Genomic DNA, 10,400 nt, shown 5'->3' with positions numbered 1-10,400 from the left:
CTACAAGTTGAATGACAGGATGGATATCAACCTGATTACAATTAACTCCACTGGGTCTTTAGTTACCAGTATTATGCCTCGATCACAAATGCACCAGTCGCCGTGCGGTGTTTGGGGGGTAACCGCGCGGCGTCCTGGCGTCCACGACATCGGGATTGGATGAATATGTTCAATGATTATTTACCGTAAACAAGATACACATCCCAGATCATTGTTTCTTGACGAACATTAAAAATACTAGTATGTATTACTCTCACTTATTTCATATGTATTAATCTCACTTATTTCATATGTATTAATCTCACTTATTTCATATGTATTACATTTATTACTTCCACTTTGATTATATAGTTTTCATACTCTTTTTAAAAAACAAAACAATAATTAATTTTCTTTTGCAGATTCAGATCAAATTAGAAATACGAACCAAGAGAAGTTTATGTGTGTCTATTTTCGTTGTTTAATGCGTCTTTCAAGTGGCTTCATATTGCATTCATTACACAGCGATGACACCGAATAATTGATGATTGTGTCATTCTGAATCGACCTGCAACATTATCTATCAAGTATAGTATTAGTTATTTGCTTTAAACTTTGCGGCTCATAGTCATTAACTATACAATGATACATAAACAGAAATATATACATGACAGATTGTGTATTTGGAGGATGGACATTCAAATGAGACGAGAATGTAAATAGTTTCCCTATTTGAGATACTTACCAAGCTTACACATTTTTAAAATTATTTTTTTAAAAGATCTATTATAATTGTACAATTTTATGCACCGATGGATTGAACCAATACTATGTTATAATATAACAAGGTGGTAGATCTATGTGCAACACCTACATTATACGTCACCGATAATACCACTGAGGGACAACGAATCGTTGTGAGTTGACAGTGTGTATATATATATATATATATATATATATATATATATATATATATATATATATATATATTCTTCAAAAAAAAGAAACCATAGAGCATATTTTTCATAACATTAATTTTGAAATAACACAATAGTGAATGTTTTAGTATTATTTTATTCTATAGCTAGTGGATATGATATCATGCAATTCTGAAGCTGACAAAACGCATGATTTGACGTCAGCACGTGCAAATATGTTTTTAACAATATCCACAATAATGGTTGCAGAGCTCACATTTATCACGTACAAATCATGCACGTACAGCACGTGCACTACCCCTTGACAGAACATTAAGTTACATTCACACAAGCATTATCGATAGTGTCACTACGTAATGTTGAAATTATGCCCAGGCTGACAGAACCACAACGTAACAACGCAATTGGCCGGATGGAAGCCGGGGAATCGCAATCAACAGTTGCACGTCTTTTCAAAACATCTCAGAGTACAATATCTAGGCTTTGGCACCGTTATCAGCAAACTGGAGTGTCACGTGACCGCCCCAGATCCGGTCGTCCCAGAGTTACCACACCGGCGCAAGACAGATACATACGTCTACAACAGTTACGTGACAGATTCCTAACTGCTTCATCATCAACTTCTGCCATACCTGGGATGCGAAGAATTTCGGACCAGACCGTAAGAAACCGTTTACGTGAAGCCAATATCCGAGCTAGAAGACCAGCTAGACGGATAATTTTAACCGCGCAACATAGCCGTCTACGGCTTACATGTGCAGGCGATGTATGATATGGCGTCGACAGCAGTGGCGAAGAGTGGCTTTCAGTGACGAGTCGCGTTTTTTGCTTCAACGCGCCTACGGCAGAGCTGGAGTTTACCGACGACGTAACGATCGTTATGCCAATAATTGTGTGCGGCAGGTGGACAGATATGGAGGGGGGAGTGTTATGGTATGGGCGGCCATCACTTACACTGGCAGAACAGACCTTGTACATGTCCCAGGTCAGCTAACAGCCCAACGTTACTGCAACGAAATTCTCCAGCGTCACGCCATACCTTTCATCAACGCAGAAAATGTTATCTTCCAGCACGACAATGCACGACCACATAGCGCACGTATAACAAAAGACTTCCTGAATCAACACAATGTCGGAGTGATGCCATGGCCTTCAAGATCACCTGATCTTAACCCCATCGAGCACCTGTGGGATGAACTAGATTGACGTTTACGGCAACGTAACCCTGCGCCACAAACGCTACCCCAGCTGCTCCAGGCTTTGCAACAAACATGGGCTACAATTCCCCAGCCTGTGATTCAAGCATTATTTGATTCCATGCGTAGGCGGTGCCAAGCCGTCATTGCTGCTCATGGGGCTTATACTCGATATTAGTGTCCATGACCGTGACCTTGATACGGTGGCCTAATCCTGTTGATTTGATAGACGATTTCATTCCAAGTGATGATCTGATCATGTTTAACAAGTTTCAATTTTACTGCTCAGGTATTGAGCAAAGATATGATGCTATAAATTTGCAATCCAATCCTAACATATACCAGTTATGCGTTTCTTTTTTTTTTGAAGAGTGTATATATATATATATATATATATATATATATATAGGTTATTACCAGAGTGTTTTTCGGTATCGTCAATATCATATATTAGGAATATAAATTGTATTATGCGACCCTCTGGCGAGCATAATACATTATTTTTATTTCTAATATATGATATTGACGATACCGAAATACACGAGGGTAATAATCTCTTTATCATATAAGCTCAAGCTTAATACAACGTGTTTTTTGTAAACTGTACACGCAACTTTAATTCCAGTCCGCCATTACTAGATATTCAAATGACGTAAGAATATGTGGCGCGGTGTATTTTTGAATGGAAATGACGTCAAACTCGAATGACGTCATTTTGGATGTCCTTACATCAAAATAAAGTTATGCCTAACGTTTTTGGTTTTCTGAACGCTGGACAGCTTTCAGTGTCAAATTGCCATTGAAATGTTTTTATTTGATGACTATGCATACGTCAATCATGGAGTGTCACCCAAGTACGTTTGCTTAAATGTCAATAAACCTAGTGCCGAGACCTCGTCTAATTTACATATAATTTGCAAAGTTTATTAAATTCTTAAAGTATGTGATCTGAAAAATATCACATACTTTGATAGCACTGAAAATGTAAGATAGTATATATATATATATATATATATATATATATATATATATATATATTCTGCAAGTACTTTTTCACCTAAATTCTCTACGTGACTGAATACATTAGGAATCTAGATAACAATAATGATAACTAATGAATATACAATATCTATATTACACGTATTGAATGTTTTTTAGGAAACATTTATCACAAATACGAATACATGTGGAGCACAATCATATAATCTATGCACTTTTTGTTTTTACCATCGTTTGACACCCTATGTTTGCCTTGCTGTAGATGGGTCATTTGTTTACAAGCCAACAAGACCTGTATACATGAGCGTAACGTTTACAAAGATTTAGTTAAAATGCGTGTCCTACTCGTGATGATGTCATATTACCGATGGCGGGAACTTTAGTATTTTGATTTACTATGATATATTTATTGTGTACGGAGCCAAAACAAGGATGCGAAACGTGACTGTCGTTTACTCTAGTCATCTTTGTTTCAATTTAACTGTTGCATTTTTTGTATATATTGATGTGGTTCATCATTAGTTTAATGTTTGCATTTACTATAGTTTGACACCTAATAGCCGATGTGTTTTTCGTGCTGGGGTGTCCTTAAACATCTATTATATTCTATTCCATCGTGGTGCATGATACATATGTCATACCATGAGGGACCTATATATATAGATGATATATATATATATATATATATATATATATATATATATATATATATATATATATATATATATATATATATATGTGTGTGTGTGTGTGTGTGTGTGTGTGTGTGTGTGTGTGTGTGTGTGTGTGTGTGTGAGAGAGAGAGAGAGAGAGAGAGAAAAACACACACACACACACATACAAACACACACAAACACACACACACAAACAAAAACACACACACACACAAACAAACACAAACAAACACACACACACACACACATATATACACACACACACACACACACTCAAAAGCCAACTTTTGCGCATGATGATATCAGCTGTACTGAAGGCGATATAATCTTCCCTTCAGCAAACAGAATACAAGTAATGAGTGAACGTTTCATCCGTCATCATGAAAGGGATGAGAAGTCACTTCCGTAATGGATAAGCTACTTTATCATGAAAGGGGTGAGAGGCCAATTCTGTAATGGATAAGCTACATCTGCAATTATGTGGTTGCCGTTGCTACACAGTCGTAAGCCTTCATGTCACAAGATACGTTTTTAAAAGACTAGCATCATGAACAATGCCAGGAAATCTGGAAAACACTTAGGTGAATATCATATCTGGTGTGCACTCAACATGGGGCCGTAACGAAGCAAACTATTTCCTATTAAAGCGCCACACCCTAGTTTTTAAAAACGCACGTTCGTCTAAGAAGTAGTGGTTAATAAGACAAGCTCTAGTTATTTTAGACGGTATTTCACGGTTTAAACATCACAGACTCCAGCTTCTCTCTGTTATAACCACATCTAAATGTGTGTTGCAGGTTTGTAGATTAACTAAACTTAGTGTCCATTTTTACTGGCTGAAACTAGGGTCTGCGCCTTTAATATAATCATTCGGGTGGCATCGTTCTTTCTTGATTTCCACATGCGTCTTATCAAGAGATGTCAAACGTCCAGGAAATCCATATCTTAGGCTGCAATTATTAAAAATATTTTGACTCTTTTGGCCAGGTTTTTTTTTTTTTTTTTTTTTTTTGGTAATCCGTCTTTTAAGTGGTGTCATATTGCATTCATTACCTAGCGAGTACACCGAATAACTGATGATCTATCATGTGAAGTATCATTTATTTGCTTTAAACCTTGAAGCTCGTAGTCATAAACTACACAATGATACATAAACAGAAATATATACATGACAGATTGTGCATTTGGAGGATCGATATGCAAATGACTTGAGAACGTAAATATGTTACCTGTTTGAGATATTTACAGAGTTTGGTAGTTGTTTTGGGGGGTTTTTTTTGTTTTTTTTTTTTTTTTTTGGGGGGGGGGGGGGGGGGGGGGGGGGGGTTGTAGGGTTTTTTTATGGGGGGAGGGGGGGGGTTGTAACAGATTATTATAATTGTACAATTTTATACACCAATGAATTGATCCAATACTATGTTTTAATATAACAAGATAGTAGATCTATATGTAACAGGTACATTATACGTCGCCGATGATACCACTGAGGGACAACGAAACGCTGTGCATTGTGAATTCGTTTATTCTGATCAACCATGCCACATGAGAAACACACCCCCGTTCATTGAACCAGGTGACCATGTCACCAAAACCACACCCCTTGAGCACCATACATTCAACTCCTTTTCAACGCTTCCTATTTAACCATAGAAAATCGCCAACAAAAAATAAAATAAAGTTTATTCCTACTTTGCTGCATTGTAAGATGTTTCCGACTAATAAAATAGTTCTACGATTAAACTTACATATTAAATATATTTTCTTGTTTAGAATATCAGTGTCTGTATATTCAACGTGTTTCTGCTCGTCTTGATGTTTGTAAGAAGCCCAAAATGGATTTTGTCTTCAAATAACTTCGTAAAATATATTTTAGTAAATAAAATGAAATTTAACCTAGTACAAATATTAGAACGATCAGAAACACGTTGAATATACAGACACTGTTATTCTAAACAAGAAAATATATTTAATATGCAAGTTTAATCGTAGAAATATTGTATTAGTCAATAACATCTTAAAAACTGCAGCAAACTCAGGAATGTCCCTTTAAGCCTTCTCCTCTATCTCTTACCCTTATCTTGGCCTCCTCCCACTTTATTTTACTCTTATTTTTACTTCTTTGTTTTTGCAATCTACAAACAGACTACGTATCCAATTCACAAGACATCGCTACTATTAACGCAACACAATTTCACACAAACGCACTCACTGTTGGAGATTCATACATCACAAAACCTAGACGAATATATCGTTTAGTAGCGTCATTGAACAAAACACACTTTAACGATTAAACACTTACGTTTAAAGGAACATTCCTGAGTTTACTGCAATTTTTAAGAAGTTATCGACTAATATAGACTTTTTGACGACTGTAATTACATATCAAATATATTTGTATGCATAAAATATTAGTAGCTGTGTATTAAACGTGTTTCTGATCATTCTAATATTTGTACTAGGTTAAATTTCATTTTATTTCCTAAAAAGAATTTTTTCGTACGTACGAAATTATTTGAAGACAAAATCCATTTTGGGCTTCTTACAAATATTAAGACGACCAGAAACACATTGAATATACAGACACTGATATTGTAAACATGAAAATATAGTTAATATGTAAGTTTAATCGTAGAAATATTTTATTAGTCGGAAACATCTTACAATGCAGCAAAGTCAGGAATGTCCCTTTAATGTGCCAGGGGAGTTGCTTCCCTCTATTTAGCAAAATTAAAATGGCGGGCAAAAAAATAGGCTTAGTGAATTCGGCCCGACGTTCTTATTGATTACTGTAACACTCTATTGCCTCCGTTCACTGAAGGACCGGCCTCGGTGGCGTCGTGGTTAGGCCATCGGTCAACAGGGTGGTAGGTACTGGGTTCGGATCTCAGTCGAGGCATGGGATTTTTAATCCAGATACCGACTCCAAACCCTGAGCAAGGCTCAATGGGTAGGTGTAAACTACTTGCAAAAGAGCACATTGATTAATTGATTATTGACTTGGATGTCAAACATTTTGGTAATTTTGAGATATAGTCTTAAGAGGGAAATTCGCTTCCTTTGTTCATTAGTGATAAGAGATTTTTTATATTCACAATCCCACAAACAGGATAGCGCATTCCACGACCTTTGATACACTAGTCCATGCTAAATTTCATGCTGTTTCTCATGAAGCTGAACATTTCAGTGATACATTCTGATATGATGGACATCTGAGAAAGGCCATTTTGGACCAAATTGTCAAGGACAAATAAAGGTCACCATCTGTGAATGCATGTATGCTCTTAATCACAGTTTAGAGTTTGTCAACTAACATAGTTTATATTGTACAGTGAAACCTCTCAAAACCGGACACGCTATACACCGGATTTCCCTAAACACCTTTTTTTTTTAATCTGTACAAAACACCGGCCTCAGTGGCGTCGTGGTTAGGATTCATTCGGTCGACAAGGCATACTGCGTTCGAGTCTCCCAGTGGTCATTTGAGGGAGTCTCTTCCACTCCTCTTGCAGCGCCTGACCAAGTTCCGCTGATGTGGTCGGCGGTCTTTGAAGTTGACGCACACGTTTCCTTATCATATCCCAGACGTGTTCAATGGGGGAAAGGTCTGGGCTCATTGCTGGCCATGGCATTCGATAGATGTTGTGCTGCTGGAGGTGAACATTGACGATTCGTGCACGGTGAGCACGGACATTGTCGTCCTGAAAAACAAAACGTTGGCCCACACGCCTAGCAAACGGGACGACAAAGGGTGTCAGTATGTTGTCCCGGTAGTACTGCCTAGTGACCCTTCCTTGCACAATATGGAGGAGGGTTCTGTCAGTCATAGTGATACCACCCCACACCATAACCGAATCTGTCATGAAATCGCATTGTGACGTTGGCGTGCCGTTCATTTCGTCGTCACCAGACCCGTCCACGCCTGTCAAGGAAGTCCAAAGTGAATAGGGACTCATCTGAAAACATGTCACGTGATCAACGACAACTACCCCAGTTCTGACGCTCCCTGCACCATTCACGTCTGTGGGCAATGTGACGATTTGTCAAGGTAGGCACAACCCGGAATCGTCGAGCATGAAGACGATTTCTAATCGTCTGACCCGTAACTCGGATACCAGTAGCTTGATGAAGGTTTGCAAGAACTTGAGTTGCCGTTTGAGTTCGTTTTCTTAGAGCCTGGTTACGGATGAATCGATCCTGTACTCCTGTCGTTGCCCTGGGACGACCTGAACGGGATCGATCGTCAACATTTTGGGTTTGTTGGTACCTGTTCCATAGTCTGCTGATCACTGACTTATAAACATTGAAGGTTTTGGCCACTTCACGCTGACTTCTGCCTGTTTGCAGCATGCCAATAGCCCCAGACGCTCGTCACGTTGCATACGCCGCATCGCAAATTCAAACAATAAAAATTACTAAAAACAAAACAATAACAACTGTATGATCAACAGAATGAAAAAGATTGACAGAAATAATGTTCCACAGTGATTAATCGACCTTCCTGGAAATGGTCAAAATCGAGAATGACTCCCCACGCACGTGGAAGGGGCAACTGCGTGATGCACGTGCAAACTATGGAATGTGTTTCGGTGTGTTGATAAACAGACCTGAACGTCCTTTACTAGGATGTCTGTGGTCAAAACGTATGTTCGTTCTAATAGTTGATATTAACATTAATATTTCAGATTCCCCTACTTTTTTTTGAAGAGTATATATACTAATGGAAAGAAACAACGGATCACACAGTTAGCAACAACAAATAATGACTGCATCAAAAATCAATTCACATTGTCCGAAGTTGACTGGGAACATATAGGCAGCACAGTCAACATTATAGATATTCAATCCCACATTACAACTTGGAATGAAATACAGACGTTATTATGCTAGTTGTGAATTAAATTTGGTCTACAATTTGATGTGTTCCCTCATTTCTTTCAATCAGTATATATATTGCTCTTAAAAAAAAAAAAAAATAATAATAAAAAATATATATATACATGTATAAACTTTCCCTGTTTAAATACTTTCTTCTTTTTTTTTTTTTTTTTATTATTATTTTTTTTTTTTTTTTTTTTTTTTTTTTTTTTTTTTTTTTTTTTCCTTCTCTGGTAGAATCGTTGGCCCTTGGGCCTAATTTTTTATGGGGGCACCGAGACTAGAGGGCACGACGGTTGGGTTGGCCGGGGGGTGCTGGGTGGGTGGGGGATACTCCACCGGAAGATGGTTAGGGCGGTAGGCGTAGGCGGTTTTGGTCGTAAGAGTTGTTAGGTTTGTCCGGGGGACTGCCCCCCCCCCCCGGAACCTTCCCCGATTTCGGCCACACCGAAGTCCCCAATACGATGGGTGCCCCTAAGGATGGGGGCACCGAGACTGGAGGGCACGACGGTTGGGTTGGCCGGGGGGGGGGATGCTGAGTGGGTGGGGGATACTCCACCGGAAGATGGGTAGGGCGGTAGTCATAGGCGGTTTTGGCCGTAAGGGGTGTTAGGTTTGTCCGGGGGACTGCCCCCCCCCCCCCCCCCCGGAGCCTTCCCTGGTTTCGGCCATACCAAAGTCCCCAATACGATGGGTGCCCTTAAGTAAAACATATTTCCCTGTTAAAAAAACTTTTTTGTGGCTGAAGCCTAACCTCTTAGTCACCTGCCACCCCTATTTTGAGGGCTAATTAATATATTTAAAAAAACATTTTAAAATATATTTATATTTAGGACTGCCCGATCTAAATTTGCGTTACAAATTGTTAGTTGTTTGCTGTATATTAAATATTGTTTGGGAAAATAACGCACAAAATTATTTATTGTAAAGTCCTTTTTCCCTGTTTGTTTAAATATCAAAATTGCCCCAGTAATAGTTCTGTCCCAGGTTGGACTACTGGCATCCGGTGGCCGAACCTGGGATAGACATGCTCGAAACCTTCGTGGTATAGGAGCATGTAAATATTTTATTGATTGATTGACATGTATGTATATATATATATATATATATATATATATATATATATATATATATATATATATATATATATAGTCGAACTTGGTCTAACGGGCACCTCTATATAGCGGCCACCTGCCCATAGCGGCCACCCAGAACACACACCCCAACGCATTTCTTTCTTTATTCGACCTCTCTAGAGCGGCCACTTGTCCAACGCGGGCAGCGGCCACTATTTTTCAGTAAAAATTAAGTCTGAACCTGCATTAGCGGCCAAAATATTTCCCCCCACCCCCATTTTTTTTCAAATTCTTCCCACCATATATAATCGTACAGCGATTTAGTTCCCGATAAATCCCATCGTTTTCTGCAGTGCCGCCATTGTTGTGTCACGTGACCGGAAAGTTTGGCGATTTGATTCGACTCAACAAATAATAAATTATTTTGATGTTATCATATGATGTTATTGTCGTAAACAAATATACGTTTACTAATACTAGTCATTATTTTAATCCTTTTGTTAATTTGGTAAATGTCAACAGCTGTTCGGTTCAGCGCTTGTATAATTTGCATTTGTTAGTTCAGCTCAATCGTTACTAGATAACAAGGCGACTTCTCATTGGCTGTAGCCTATGAAAGCAGAATGTATTACAGTATCTAAGTTGTTGCGGTATTATCAAAGG

The sequence above is a fragment of the Gigantopelta aegis genome, chromosome 5 (assembly GCF_016097555.1).
Source record: "Gigantopelta aegis isolate Gae_Host chromosome 5, Gae_host_genome, whole genome shotgun sequence".
NCBI classification, from domain to species: domain Eukaryota; kingdom Metazoa; phylum Mollusca; class Gastropoda; order Neomphalida; family Peltospiridae; genus Gigantopelta; species Gigantopelta aegis.
This window is presented reverse-complemented; position numbering follows the sequence as displayed.